The following is a 15,852-nucleotide window of genomic DNA, read 5'->3' on the forward strand; positions in this document are numbered from 1 at the left end:
TTTCTTGTATATATTGTGCTAACCCAATGTGAATTCAGTTGAGTTACTGTTGGGTTTTGACTTGAATAATGGAGTTCAAAACTTGCTTTCGCCAATATCCGGTAATCTCTTTCCTTTTTCTACACTTAGCATCGTTCTCACGGTATGTGTTATAATCATGTTTATCTTTTGAAACATTGAGGATAATGTTTAGTTTAGGTTTGGGGGTGAAAAGTAGATACTTTGATAACATGCTATAATCGAAAAATAGAACTCTTTCTTTTTGAAAAAAAAAAATGAAAAAATCAAAATTAAAAATGAAAAAATTGAAAAAAACATAAAAATGGAGCTCATTTACCTTGAAATGTTGACTCTTGTGCATGTATGTAAACATAAGGATTCTTAGTCTAGATATTTAGGCACCCTGATTCTAGCACAATTCACATGGTGATAAGAAACTTGCACGCGCACGATCTACCAATACATGTATAGCCTCATCCTTGAGGTGTTCTATCGGAAGTCACGATTGCCAATCACTTTAGAATACTGAACGAAACTTGACTAGCTTGTTCTTTGGTTGGTTGGGATAGAAGGTGGAGGTTACATTAAGAAAAACAACCATCGAATTTAACTGGGTGCATCAAAAAGGGCTACCTCTTGCAAAGTGTCATGTAATTTTTTGTTTCTTTTTGCTTATGTATCAAAAGAGTTACCATGTTGTAAATTAAAAAAAATAAAAAAATGATGTATATATTCAAAAAAATATCAAAAAAAATCAAAAAAAAAAATCCAGTATTTATCAATTCCATCCTCTCTTGTTCCAAAAATAAAAGAGAGTAGTCAATGTAAATAAGAGTCATGTAAAGAGTCATCTTTTGTGTTTTTGTGTTATAAGCAAGGAAGGGTGTATGCCATTGATGTACAACACGAGTAATTGTGAAATACCTCCGACTCATTCACAATTCTCGTAAAGTCCGGACAGCTAGCTAGATTTCGACCTCGGTTCTTAGCCTGAGAAACTATCTCTTGGTGATTAGTAGTCATAACATCCGATCTTTCTTTACACATGTGTAGATACACTTTACACTCTTATCACATGTCTTTATTCGTTATCAGTGCTAGGATTGTGCCTTTGATAGCTAGATTGACATCTCCATTTTGTTGTGAGCTTCTACTGTCTTGCACATGTCACATTTCATGGAATCTGATCTTATATTTTGTCCTAGAACTTTGTAGGTACGTTCTAAGCAAACCTTCACGAGACTTCAACTCGTCCACTAGGGACACTTAGTGGTTTAAAAGACTTAGTGCATACGCTAAATGCATTCGAGAGACCAGCGACAGTGGTATAGGTAGGATTTCCTTAGTTTTGTTTTACTTGAGGACAAGTAAAATTAAGGTTTGGGGGTATTTGATGAGTGCTAAAAAGTGCATATTTCTATATATTTTTCTTGGCATTTAACTCATCTTTTGTGCATTAATTCTACATTTTATCCCATATTCTGTATTTTCATTGTTTTCAAGAATAAATATTTTTATTAATTAATTTTGCATTTTTAGGTTGTAAATAAAGTTTGGATGAATTACGGAGCAAAAAGAGCAGAAAAGTGGTGGAAGCCAAGAGGAATCACACAAGGAAGCCACGAAGAATGTTGTGCGGAAGACCAAAAGGCTAGAACTGGGCTTGAAGAGGAAGAATCGTTCTTAAAGAAGATATGGGCTTGGCATACCCAAGGCCCAAACCCCTCACCCAAACCCATTTCCAATATCCATACCCGCCTTCATCTTCAGCCGTCAGATTGGATCATCTCAGCATCCTACAGTCGCTTCATCATAATGCATCAAAATATGAAGCTCCTGTCAAACACTATAGCACCTAACTCCATTTTGAGCCGTCAATTTCGTTGTACTTCCGCATCCAACGGTCGCTCCTCGCTTCCTTCCATATCGCCGTTAGATCGATCCACCATCTCCACATCCCACGTCTCATCCTCACTGTGCATCAACATTTGCTGTCCCCGACACACACCATAGTACCAAACACCTACATCCCAAGTCGAGCAGCAAACCAAACACTCCCTTCTTCCCAAAACCATCGATCTCATCTTCTCTCTCACCTCTGCAGAACCACCACTCCCTGCCACCACCTTCTCCACTGCCTCAGCCACCTGCCATAACTACCATCACCATCCTACCACTCTAACAACCAAAACCCATCATTACCCTAGCCTTCTACCCATCTATTTCATCAATCTCTCCTCTTTTCTATCTCTGAAACCTTAGGTGAGATATTGATGAATTAGGTCGAGTTAGAAACGCAATTGGAAGGCATGGAGAGGAGCAGGAGAGTCAGAGAAGAAATGGGTCGACCTTCTTGAGTGATTTGTCACGTCAAATTAGGTAAAGTCGAACCCTAATTTCAACTGTTGAATTTGGGAATTTGGGGAAACCCTAAATTGATAAATTGGGTAAAAATATGATGTGTGGGTGTGTGTTGTAACCATACCTGGGCTAGCCAGAGTTTCACCCAAGAGGACTGGACTAGCCAGTGCCTCAACTGTGTTGTTTTGATTTGTTCTATCAATGCTCTGTTTATGTTCAATGTTTCAATTCCAGTTATTTAATGTGTTAAACATGTTCTAGTTTAATTTTCCAGGGTTTATATGAAACCCTAGCTTAACATTTGTTATTCATGCTCTTGTCAGTAGCCATGATGTGTTTAAATGCTCATAGTGAAACTCCATCTTAGGGCTTCAACACTAGCCTTTCACATTGGATGTCAGGCATCCATTGTAGTTAGAATCATCTAGTGTTGCTGAACTGCAACTCATGCTTAATTTTATATATTGTTCTTTTGATTAATTGTGCTTTAGCTAGACATTTAATGCTTAGGAGGAGTACTTTAGTTGTGATAGGAGATTTCATATCAAAATGACCCTTGTTATATAGAGGATTGACATCCCTCTTGCTAGTGGTTATAGAAAAACAAAGTTACTGTCAGTGATGAATAATCAGTGTGAGTTAGAGGTGGATTCAAAGACCTTGGTATTTTGTTTACATTTGTTTCCAAATTCTTGCTTCACTGTTTGCTTCTAAATTCTATACTTCACTGCCTTTGGCTCATTGCCATTGTAACTGTCATTTGCCACTGTCATTCTTTGCTTCATTAGTTCACTGCTCAGAGAATTAGCTTAGGAAACTTCAACTCACACCCTAGTCCCTGTGGATTCGACCCGTATTTGCACAAGCTACAACCGACACCGTGCACTTGCGGTATAACCATGTAGGCTTCTTATTCTCTTATTTTACACACATTCCCAAGCCTACCAGGTATTCTTCCAGTTTTAGAAGTACCAAGCAACTCAAAATTAATCTTACTCCAACCTATCTTATCATCATTATCCCAACCAAATCTTTCACTAATCTACAACAAATCAGAAACAAGGCTCTTTACATTCTTCCCTGATGAGATTTCATTCCCATTTAGTAAAACCTCAGCTAACTAAATGATGATTTGTTTATCTCTATCTGTTATCCACCATAGTTCTTCTCTTGATCAAATAAAACAAGGACTCTATAGATAAGATTGGTCTCGCAGCACCTATAATGAGTAGCTCCCACGGGTTGGCTGGTAACACACGGGTTAGACCTAGTCCGGCTTGTTTTCTATTAGGGTCAGATATAACAGACCTAGCTCGGCCCGTTTAGGAAACAAGCCCAGCCGGGCCGGGTTGAAACAAGCCAAGCTAGGGCTGACCCGCGGGCCGGGTTACTAATTGACAGCTCTAGTATTTCCTTTTTTTTTCAACTAGTATATGACCCGTGCCGTAACGGTCCGAGCTTTCGACTGTTACTTCATGGTGCGGTGACTATTCAAAGTTTTTCTCGGTTGGTAAGACTGATATTTAATCTATTTTCAGTTCATTTGATTCTGCGAACACAATATTATACTCGTATCAAACTGCTTTCTAAATATTATACTCGTATCAAACTGCTTTCATTTAGAAGATTCCGTTAAATGTGCCTATAATTGTTTGAGTGGATTTTATGGAGCTTTATATGAATTACTTCAAACAACAAAAGACTGCTTTTTAGATTAATGTCTAGTTCTAAGAAAGACATGATCATTTAAGCGCAATCCATTTAATGGCATTAGCAGCAGCAAGCGCAAAATCCCACTAAATATTATCTTGAACAGTGATATACGGTTAATTGTATGTGTAGAAACAAATTATACCTTACTATGAAAACCATACTACCAACTTTTACTCTATCAAATAAGATATCGCAATAATTGAATAGCATTTTTGTTTCATGTCTTTCTTAGAATTCACAGTATTACAAAATTCAAATGTAAAATTACTTAAACTTTTAATGAATCTTACGGCATAGACATCTACTACTGATAGTCTTATATGCATACAACAAAATTACTTCCGGATAAACCACATTATCCATCTTGTTGACTTCGTTGTTCTCTGGAATTTAACTCCATCTTGACAGAGCCACATATAACTCCATGGCTGAAAACTGGACTTCTCAAAGCTAGTGTTCCCACAAATTTCATCGATTGGCCTTGCGACTTGTTTATAATCATTGTGTAGGCATGTCGTACTGGAAACTGCCTCCTTGGAATTCTAACAATGACATCGGATGGTGAATTTTGTTGGATGAAAACCAACTGACCCTGCTTGTCACCAGTCAAGATTGTCTCTTCAACTTACATGGTCTCCGCACAACTCCATCCTCAATCTGGTTTTATTGTACAGCCCATCACTCGTGGTGATAATGCGTAGCATCATTATTGGAGATCCGGCCGTTACGTCCAAGTTAAATGGTGGCGAACTAAGCATCATTATGAACTTATCGATCAGGTGTGGCATTTCAATTTCTGGTTCCGGACTCGTTCCCACCTGTGGACTTAAAGATTAGGAAAGGACAGTCATTCAATTGGTAATTTCATACCATTCATTTCCTAATTGTGTTGTTATTCTACTTGGATGTTTCTTTAGAAACCATGATTCAAATATTTTTCTTCATAGTAACAGTGTTTCTAGTTTTTATTCGGTACTTAGTAGACAACTAACCAATCAAGCAAAAGTGTGAGCATGGACCAAACAGTCCAGCAACTACAAACATAAGTTTATGCTAAGTAGAATTATTGAATAATTCAGAGAAAAGTGTGAGTCTAACTACACAACCAAGTAACAACTAACTACTTAAAGCAAACTCATCATTATACCAATACGGACATTGACAATTCAACATGGCAAAACTGATTTAATATTGGGAATTCGGCTACAAACTAAATAAATAATGTATAACAGCGTACCTGTAGCATAGATTCAGCAAATTTGACACTCCATATGTCTTCATTTCCTATCCTCGGTTTTTTTTTTTGCAAGTTTTAGGATCATGAGGCTATTAAACAGTACAAATCTTCTTATCGACGCTCCTACAATTTGCTCCAAGCATCCTTTCTGAATAATTGGTAACGTCTATCTAAATCTAAAGCAGCCACCCAGTGCGATGGTAATTTCTCCGAACTGACTTGTTGGGTTCTTCATTACATCTCTGCATTGCCACTTCATCCCAGATAATGAGTCAAGGATTTGCTTGGACGATTCTAGAGCGCAAATATCCAGTACTTAAGGAATCAAAGTTAATTACCTGGGCACACTGTATCCAGGGTAAGGTTCTCAATATTAGCTGCTAAGGCACTTTAATGGCTTCCAGAGGTTGCTGAGTTTTTGTATATATAAAGAATTTTATCCCTGCAACATCCTTAACATAAACAGGTCCCATATTAATGTTTGTCCATGAGCCAAACTAATTAAAAAAAAATAGTTCTAAAGATAAGATAATCCTTTTTATAAGCTGGAGATAAATTATTAAGTAAAGCTTGCGAATATTATTATGTAAGCTGGACCTTTCGGCACCTTGTAACCATATCCTATACATTTTTGTAGTGCCATACTGCCATTTAATCTTTTTGACGAACCATCTAAGATCGGGTACCAATAGCAACAAAAAAAAAACTGAACACAATTATATATGGTTCCACTTCTGCATGTCCCATTCCACTTTATGGATCCATCAAGAAGCGTAGAAATATCTAAGGCAAATCTGCGGAAGTGCTACATAACCCTGGTCTTTAATATCCTCAAGCATACTGTGGTGAACTGTTTATGATAATGTCACAGGGCATCCAAATCCAAGTGTGAACTGTAAATTCAACTGAACATAAAAGTAAAATAGCTAGGATTATTAACTAAAGACTCCATCCAAAGCCTGTACATATATATATAAGATTGATAATGTCACAGGGCATCCAAATCCAAGTGTGAACTGTAAATTCAACTGAACATAAAAGTAAAATAGCTAGGATTATTAACTAAAGACTCCATCCAAAGCCTGTACATATATATAGAGTATTGGGAAGAGGTGTTTCAAGCCTCCTAAAGGCATCCTCAGCATCCCCGGTGCTGTGAGAGTATGCAGATATGAACCTATAATTGTGCAGAGATATTAAACTTGTAAGAGTATTGAATAACAACAACGATATAGTAGCAAACCAATCAAAACAAATAATAATATTGTCGAAGAATACAAATGTATTTTTTGAAGGGTTGATAATAGAATATGTCCCCTGATCCAGATGATCCAGTGAATAAAAAATCAATAAAATTAAACATAAATTTTCATTTTCTAAAAGAGCAGGCACAGTAATCACAAAGAGTCAATGAAGGCATTTTGCTAGCTGCCTGATACCTCAATTCAAGGATAATTGTGGGAAACAGATACAGGTATGAGGAATTGTACCCACAAATATGTTGGTTGGTTCTGACAGGGAATCCCCTGGATTAAAACCAACCAAAACTCATTCAATAATAATACGTAAGTTGTTAACTTGTACCTTCACCTCCACTATATTCTTCAACCTCCTCAATTCAATTTTAGCTGCAGTCACCTTATTCACAGCTGATGATAAAATCATTATCATTCGCTAAGATTGATACGGATGCCAAATTACAATCTTAACGATAGAAAAAAAAATGTTAAATTTCAACCGTAGCATTCCACTTCAAATGGGAAATTGAGTAAGATCGAAGCATCAAATGAAAAATTAGTGAAAAAAAAAACTAAAAACAAAACCTTGAACCAATAACACTAAATCAAAATAAAAGAATTAAAACAAAGAAAAAATACCCAAACTGAAACTTACAGGGGTTTAGAAACATACCGAGAACCTTTGGAAGATAACCGTACCCCTTTTGATGTTTATGTAGTCGAAGGGATTTATAGTAGAAATTAGAGAGTTGTTAATGGGGCACTTTTTTCTTTTCGTAACGCATGAACAATTAGGGCTGTAAAACCTATTTCTGACAACGGGAATCCATGGTAAGTAACGTAAGGAAATTGAAGGGAGAAATAAATCGAATTTTAGCCGGATGGATTGGTGCTTGTTGAAGGGAGAAACAACATTAATAGGATTGGTAACGGACGGGAGAAAGAACCTATTTTTGACAAACCTATTGAAGTGAGAAACAACAACGGGCCCTAAATCGGTGCTGATATTGATGATATTGATAACTGACGGAGAGACAATAATAGATGCGTGAATCTGGACGATTGGATGGGGCGTTAAACATGGGTTGGTTCTTAGCCACGATTTGTCTCTCAACTTTCTGAACTTTGAGAGCAAATAGTGTCGGTGGATCAAACTAAAAAACACATCCACAATCATCAGATTTTACAAAAATCATTTGTTTTTGTAAGATAGATTTCTGAACTTTGAGAGCAAATAGTGTCGGTGGATCAAACTAAAAAATGCATCCACAACAATCGGATTTTATAAAAACCATTTGTTTTTGTAAGATAGATTAAGTTAACCCAAGAAAAAAGGAAAAGAAAGGTTGGGCTCCTTTAGATAAGAACCATTTTTTGGGACCATGGTTTTTTTGGGGGGACCATGGTCCTATTAGGCCACCTACCCTACAATGTTAAGGGATGTCCTAAAATCAGATGAGATTACTAATTTGGACCTTACCCTAATTAAATTAACCCTAACCTAATAACTACATCTAACTTAATCAAAAGAAAAACCTAAATATAATCCTAATCTAACCTAGCCGCACAAAAAAAAAAACAGTTTTGAGGAACTGTTCTCCTCTTCTTCTTTCCTCTTCCCCCATTCCAACATCATCTTCATCGATTAATCGTCGATTCATAAAATTTTCATCGTCGATTAATCAATCGACTATAAGAATGGTTCTTCGAAAGAAAACCAATAGACTTCCAGGAACAGGTCCCCCATTAGGACATCTAGCAAATCAGCCAAGTGATTTTGAGATTCATAAAGAAGTGGAAGAGCCAAGTGAATCCATAATCCAATATAATAAACGCAGTAAGAAGCCTGATTCTGCCATGTGACCGATTCGCAGGTATTTTCCAACAAACCCATACTTTTAATTTGATTTTGATTCGTTTAATTGAATAGAAATCATCAAAATAGGGTTCGAATGGGAGTTACAATGCGTTATTCGGTTAGGACGAATTTCTAGAAAACCCTAGTTTGTTAACCGAACTTTCTGAAAGGAAGAACACGAAAAACAGTTCGGTTTTATAGGATTCAAAACCGGGTCACCGAACTGCCAGTTCGGTTAGTTCGCAAAAAAGCCTAAAACTTTTTTCTAACCGAACTTCACCAGTTTTGCAACAATTTTTTTTCCACTTGTAACCGAACTGTGCAATTTTGCCCGCTATTTTGAGTTTTTGTGTAACCGAACTGAGCTATCTTGTTCGGTTGGTTCACATAATATTCTAAAACTATTTAGTAACCGAACTTTAACAAAAAAAAAAAACAAATTTCAATATAACCGAACTATGCTATTTTGCCCTATATGTTGAGTTTCAATTTAACCGAACTTGTCCAACTATGTTGTGTTGCATACATGTGGAGTTCGGTTTATTCGCAAAAAACCTTGACAAACCGAACTCTTCACTATTAGTTACCAATGTTGAGTTCGGTTTATTCGCAAAAAACCTTGACAAACCGAACTCTTCAGTATTTGCACACATGTGGAGTTCGGTTTGATCGCAAAAAACCTTGACAAACCGAACTCTTTACTATTAGTGACCAATGTTGAGTTCGGTTTATTCGCAAAAAACCTTGACAAACCGAACTCTTCAGTATTTGCACAAATGTGGAGTTCGGTGTGTTCGCAAAAAACCTATTCAAACCGAACCTTACGCTGAGAACCCTTATGTTTAGGCCTGTCAATATTTGTCCGATATCCGGTATCCGTTTCCGAGTATTCGAGATCCTATAGGATTTTATCCGTTTTATCGGATATCGGATATCAGATCGGAATTTTTTATCGGATATTTCTTCGTTAACATATCGGAAACGGATTAGACCCCATCCGAAATGTTAATATCCGATATCCGATAGTATAGGAACTTATTTGTAATTTATCCTAATTTCGAGTCTAGTATCGGATATTATCGGATACATATCCCATAAGTGTCAATTATGAAAATGTTTTACAGGGGTTTTTAAGCTTTTTTGTTATAACCGGATACTATCGGATATTTATCGGATATCCGACAGCTTAGCCTATCGGAATCGATATCTGATTTTGATATCCTGTAGGATATTATCGGATATCGAATATCCGGTAGTGCTTAACATGTCGGATATAGGATTTCTAAATATCCGACGGATATTCTTCCATTGACATGCCTACTTATGTTGCATCTGATTTAGTCAATCATTTATCGGTTAAGCTAATATATTTTGTTTTCTTGATTAGAGGAAAACAACCTTTACTGGAAGATCTGAGAACTCCCACGCCTCGAGACAAAGTACATTGTGGTGCCGGTAAGCGTGGAACCAAAAATGCTAAGTATGGAGGTGGGTCATTACCGGGTGTTGTCATCCAAGATGGTGTCAATAGAGATAATGTTGACAACGTAAGCCAACAAGTTAATGAAGAGATTATGGAAGAGACGGACAGTCAAGAACATAATCAAGGCGGAGAAGATGAACTAGCTCAAGGGGGAGGAAATGAGGGCGGCGATGATGAGGGTGAAAAAGATGAGGAAGACGAAGACAAGGATGGAAATAAGGATGATGATGGATCAGAGGAGGACTCGGATGAAGAGGAAGAAGAAGAGGAACAAGCAGACATAGTGGTAAAGAGACCTAGAAAGGCGCCTAAAAAGCCTTGTGCTAGATATTCATACATTCCTCATAAGTATTTGTATTTGCCGCCAAAGAATCCAACATATGGTACTCCAAGAGATGGCGGGGAGGTATTGATGGGCTACAAAAACTCATGGGCCGCCAAGATCTTTGCGACAAAGGTATGGTTCAATCTTAACCATCAAGATTTAGATTTCTCAGTCATTTTATTATATTTTGACATATATTTTTCTTTTCTATATATATTAGTATATAAGATATGATGTTGTTTTTTTAGGATCATAAAAATGTTGTTCGTGTTTTGAAACGTTAAAAGAACAAGGTATGGAATATAGAAAATGAGTGTGATGAGGTCCGCTTGGCAGTATTTGATTATGTATTATGGAACGGGATACAACATGCGCACCAAAAATTTGATGATGTCGCTGTTACTGCATTTTCCGAGAGGGCTTATCCAGAAACGGATACCTTTCATCTACCTTTTGGTGAGATGGCAATAACTCCGGATGATTGTTTTAGAATCACAGCCCTACCAATTACAGGAACAAGTGTTCGAGATGGCTACGATCCCTCGATGAGTTATGAAGTTCTTGAAAAACTAGTCGAAAGGTGTCTAGGATGGAGCGATAAAAAGGCACAATGTGAATTTAGGCGAGCTAACAAAGAGCCTAAGGAAGGTGATGAGTATAATGAGTTTGAGGAAGACACCACGTACAAGAAGAAGTTGAAAAAGATCAAGCTCAAAACCTTGTTTGATGAGTTTTCAGGGACGAAAGATTTGGTTGCTCAAGGAAAGTTGGTGATGACAGAGGAGAAAACTAAGCACCATGTGACTGCTTATTTGTTATATCAACTTGGAACCGTCTTCTTCCCTGACACTTCAGGCCACGTGGTAAATGCTCATTACCTCCAGCTATAGGACCCCTTGGATGAGGTGAACAACTACTCTTGGGGCATTGTGGTTCTTTCATTCGTTCAAGTGGAACTCAGAAAAGCTTCGAGGCTTAGGAGTCTATATTTTGGAGGCTTATACACCCTTGTTCAGGTACCCCGTTAAATTATCGTTTGTGTGTTTGATTATATAAGTGAATGAATGTGTATTGTTACTAATCATATTGCGAATGTATTATTTTTTTGCCTCTTCTCATAGGTTTGGGTGTACGACCACTTCCCTAAACTGCAATTGTCTCATGCTCGCACTCCTTGGCCTTATGGGAAGTCTACAGTTGGTAAATATGAATTTTTGAACTCACAGGAAAAGAAGGTGTTGGAGTTGAGGGAGACATTGGATAAGTTAACAGTGGAAGATGTGGTTTTCCATCCTTACAGCATTGCATCAGATGAAGACGAGGAGGATGTTGATGTTATTAATTTCTCACCTGTTGCGGGTTATAATGGACCGTTGTTTCATCCTGGGGGTTGTACAATGTATAATCCTCGAAGAGTACTTAGACAACTTTCTTGTGTCCAAAGTGTCCCACAAGTGGAAAACTTCAACTTCAAGGTAAATAAGCTCGGAACTAAGAACAGCGAGAAGAATTTCATCCCCAAATATGATCCTTCTCCATCAGTGGACCACTGGAAGAACTTTGGGGATTATCTTGTTCCAGTCGAAGAGTTACAAGATTCGTTTGATGATCCAAATGCCGCTTACGATGGATATATGGAATGGTATGAAAATTTTTCTCATCCTCGTGTAATAAATAGTGTCCAAAAAGCCCGTGCTGATAAAGCAAAAGCGACGGCAATGGAGAAAGAAGCTCAGAAGATTATGAAGCCTACCCCTATGTGTGGTGATGAGGCTTGATCTTGTGGAATTCAGCGGTAAGATATTTACTCTTATTTTTGTTTTTCAAAATTTTATAAAGTATTGAAAAATAATAGTGACTTATGTTTTTGATGAGAAAAGGTGAAGGCAAGTGCTAAGTTGTTGAAGAAATTGATGGCAAAAATCCGGAGTGGAGAGCCGATGGACACTCGAGAACAAACAGACCTCTACAACCAAATAACTAATGTTTTTAATCCCGACCTTGTCGATACAAGCCAGGTTGATCCAAGCCAGACCATGCCGTTGAAAAGGAGTCGCCAACAAGGGGAAGGTTCAAGTCGGATGGTTCAACAACAAAGCAGTGGAGATGACACTCCTAGTGACGAAGGACGACCTAAAGCTCCTAAACGCAAGAGTAGAAAAGTTTCTCGTAGTAGTCGTGGTAAATGAGTGATTTCAACAATTAGTACTTTGTTTTCTTATGTTTGGAAGACTTTTTTATTGCGGATTTGGTAGTTTGTTTCCTTATGTTTGGAATACTTTTGTTTTGCGGATTTGGTAGTTTGTTTTCTTATGTTTGCTTCCAACATTTAGTTATATGGATTACTAAATGAATTTCATAATTTGGTTTTTAATTTGTGTTTTAAGGGATTAGTTTGGCTATTTGACTCATATGTGTTTCGTTAAATTCAAAATTTTAAGAAATTATTAGTTAGTTTGGCTATTTGACTCATATGTGTTCCATTAAACTCAAATTTTTAAAGAAATTATTAGGAAGTTCGGTTAGTTGATTAAATTTGGTAAACAACCGAACTTGATAAACAACAAGTTCGGTTGTTCCGCAGATTTAATCAACTAACCGAACTCATTAACAACAAATTTCAAAGTTACAGTGTAATGTTCGGTTACCTGCGCAATAATACCAGGTAACCGAACTATGGAGCTCAAAAATCAGTGAAATTTTTTCTAAGTTCGGTTACCTGCAAAATAATACCAGGTAACCGAACATTACACTGTAAATTTTGAAATATTGTTGTTGCTTAGTTCGGTTAGTTGACCAAATCTGCGAAACAACCGAACTTTTAGACTGCCGTGTTCGGTTTTGTCTATGCATAGTTCGGTTACACCCAAATTATGCAAACACACTATAATACACCCAAATTCCAAAAAACACAACCTTTAATTCTTATGATGATGTTCAAAGCATACATATTCTAGCTAAGGGTACATTTAATCATCCCCAAGGGAAATTGAACCATCGTGTATAATTTTGTCTGATTCCTCCAAAGCTTTCCACATCTCCATGTTATGTTCATACATAATGCACCAACCCAACATTGTGACGGGGTTAAATCCATTTCAATAAGAGCATCCGCATATCGGAGGCAATGGACAATTGTCTTCTAACCGAAGGCCTATAAAATGGTTGTGGTTAACGAGCGCAATCACCACTCTCCTACGTCTAAGTTTCTCGACACATATGGTTGTTTTGGGAGTGTATGTGAAACTAGCACCTTTTGAGAAATAGTGAACCACGCAATTGAATGCGTCGGAGATTAAGTGCCCGCATATCGGCATGGCCATCCAATGATCACTGTGATTGGATGGGCCCCGTGGAGACGCATTTGAAACCTAACAAATTGAATATTGAGACTAGCATCACCATCGGACAACATTGTCTTGTAAAATTCCGGTTTATCATTTAGCTTCATCAACATCCTTTGACGGACATAAGTGATTTGATTATCATCATATAGCTTGGCACCTTGAGTGAAAGGCACTATTTGTTGTACGACTACATGGAAACCGCAATTACCATCCGAAGGGACGTCATGGGTGGATATGACATAATCTCTAATGTAAGGAGGTACCTCTTCCAAGTACCTTTTATCATCAAGAGGTGGTGTATCAATTGGAGCCTTTAGATTCACGTCTCGTTGACTTGGTTGGCTCGGTTCTGACGGAGTAGGTTGAGAGTGTAACTTCGGTCCTTTTTTCTTCATATCCCGTTCACTTGACTCGCCTTTTTCAATAATTTTCCTTCCCCTTTTCTTAGAATCTTCTTGGTACTTCGCCGCGGTATACTCATGCCCCGAAGGATCTCTAGTAAAAGGAGTAATTTCACTTTTCCTTTTAGCCAACACCTTTGCATATTCTCTAACTTGTTTTTTTGTTTCTTTGGTTTTTGGCCTACCTTTGCCCTTGCCTTTATCCGGTTCTTGCACATTCTCCGAAGTATGCGGAAAAATGATTGGCCGCATGTCATCCCAAAAGATTTACCTTTCGAGTTTGGTCATGTTCCGGTACATTTCGATAACCGCTCTTCCCATTTCATTGTCACCAAACTCTTCACCGACATCGCCCTTTGGAGGAGGGACAAAACTTAATTGTTGCCAATGTGAATCAATATCGCTTAAAGGGATTATGCCATGTTCATACTTAGATATCATGTGGCGACAAGGGAGTCCCATAGACTTCATCATGTTGCAAACACACACCTCGTCCAGCTTGGTTCCCCATATGTCAATCAAATTCACCTCAACCATTAACCTCTTGATGCAAGCATGTGAAACATTACAGCGGAGTCCCTTAAAAAACCGAAGGTCCGCCATTTTCTTGATGTTACCATCTTTGTTTACAATCTTTGTGTACTTCATGATGCGGCTTTTTTGGAACTTCTCTTTAATTCTCTCAATATCGCGTTTGAAGTAACTCTCCATTGCGTTAAACACAACCAAAAAATTATCGACACATCCAAAGAGATTTTTCTTCAACCGGTGGTGAGCCGATTCTACCAAACTTGTCGCTTGATTCCCAAAGTGTTTATAGTTGTTGGTAAAAGCATAAACGAAGCGCTCTTTGTGCGGTTCCAACCATTGCTTCACCACATACGTTATTATATCCTCCGGATATTCGGGGCTAGACCAATGTTCTCTAAATTCGGCAAGATTTAGATAATACTCTTCTTCGGTGAGAGACCAAGTCAATGCCTCCCATTCCACGGAGAAGGCAACCCATTTAGCGTGATTTATGGCGTATTGTTTATCGAATTCCTATTTTGCATCCGCTTGTTCATCTTCCGGTAGCTTACTAATCTCTCCCAATCCTTTCCTCTTAGGTGGACAAAGTTGAGGCTTGCACCTATTCATTACATTGCACCATATATGAAATGTACAAAGCATATTATATGCTAATGGGAAGACTTTCTCTATTGCGTTCATCAATGTTACGTCATTGTCCGTCACGATAACCCCGGGGATCTCATCATCTCGGTAGATCGCCTTCACTTGTTGTAGCGCCCAAGTGTAACTTGGTTCTTGCTCGTCCTTTAGAAAACAAAAAGCAACGGTAAACGGTGACTTCGTCGACGTACGACCAACAATGTTCAACAATGGCATCTCGTATTTGTTTATCTTGTAAGTGCAATCCATTATAAGAACTTCACGGAATGATTGAGCCAATTGAACACTCTTCGGATGGGCAATGAAGAGATGAGTTATTTCTTCTTCCGGACCTACCTTCTTTGAACCGCGTAACCTTTCTCTTGAGCCAAAAAAAAAATTTGTTGCATTACTTTTCTATCATTCCATTCATTCCTTTTAATCGTCTCAATTGCATTATAAATGGTGTACAAAGATGATACGTTACCCGGGTTATCTTGCTTTAATAAGTGAAGCATTGTGGAAGGTGGAATACACAATTTCCTATACTCGGCTATTTTTTCCATTTCTCGAGGAGTGAGCTTTGTGGCCATTGCATGCCCTTCAAGATCATCCGGACGAGGGTGGTTATGACGACCTACCACCTTATCCATAGCTAGAAACCATTTCGTCGTTAATTTGCTCTTGCTAAATACTAGCTTGAACGGACATTTGATTTTCTTTGAGCACGTTGTGTT

General features: G+C 37.9%; 1 long non-coding RNA gene across 9 annotated transcripts; it reads right to left on the reverse strand.

Moving 5' to 3' along the window:
* Positions 1-4,191: 4,191 nt before the first annotated feature.
* On the reverse strand, positions 4,192-7,844 carry LOC113336828. Of its 9 annotated transcripts, none has more exons than XR_003354035.1 (5): positions 7,223-7,844; positions 6,896-6,960; positions 5,650-6,488; positions 5,312-5,553; positions 4,192-4,892 (listed from the first exon to the last, which is right to left on the reverse strand). It is a non-coding gene; the product is annotated as an uncharacterized LOC113336828 (long non-coding RNA). The 9 variants fall into 9 exon arrangements; XR_003354031.1 differs by having other exon boundaries at positions 6,896-7,015; XR_003354036.1 differs by lacking the exon at positions 6,896-6,960.
* Between the last annotated feature and the right edge of the window lie 8,008 nt (positions 7,845-15,852).

Source organism: Papaver somniferum, unplaced genomic scaffold (genome assembly GCF_003573695.1).
Source record: "Papaver somniferum cultivar HN1 unplaced genomic scaffold, ASM357369v1 unplaced-scaffold_154, whole genome shotgun sequence".
NCBI lineage: Eukaryota > Viridiplantae > Streptophyta > Magnoliopsida > Ranunculales > Papaveraceae > Papaver > Papaver somniferum.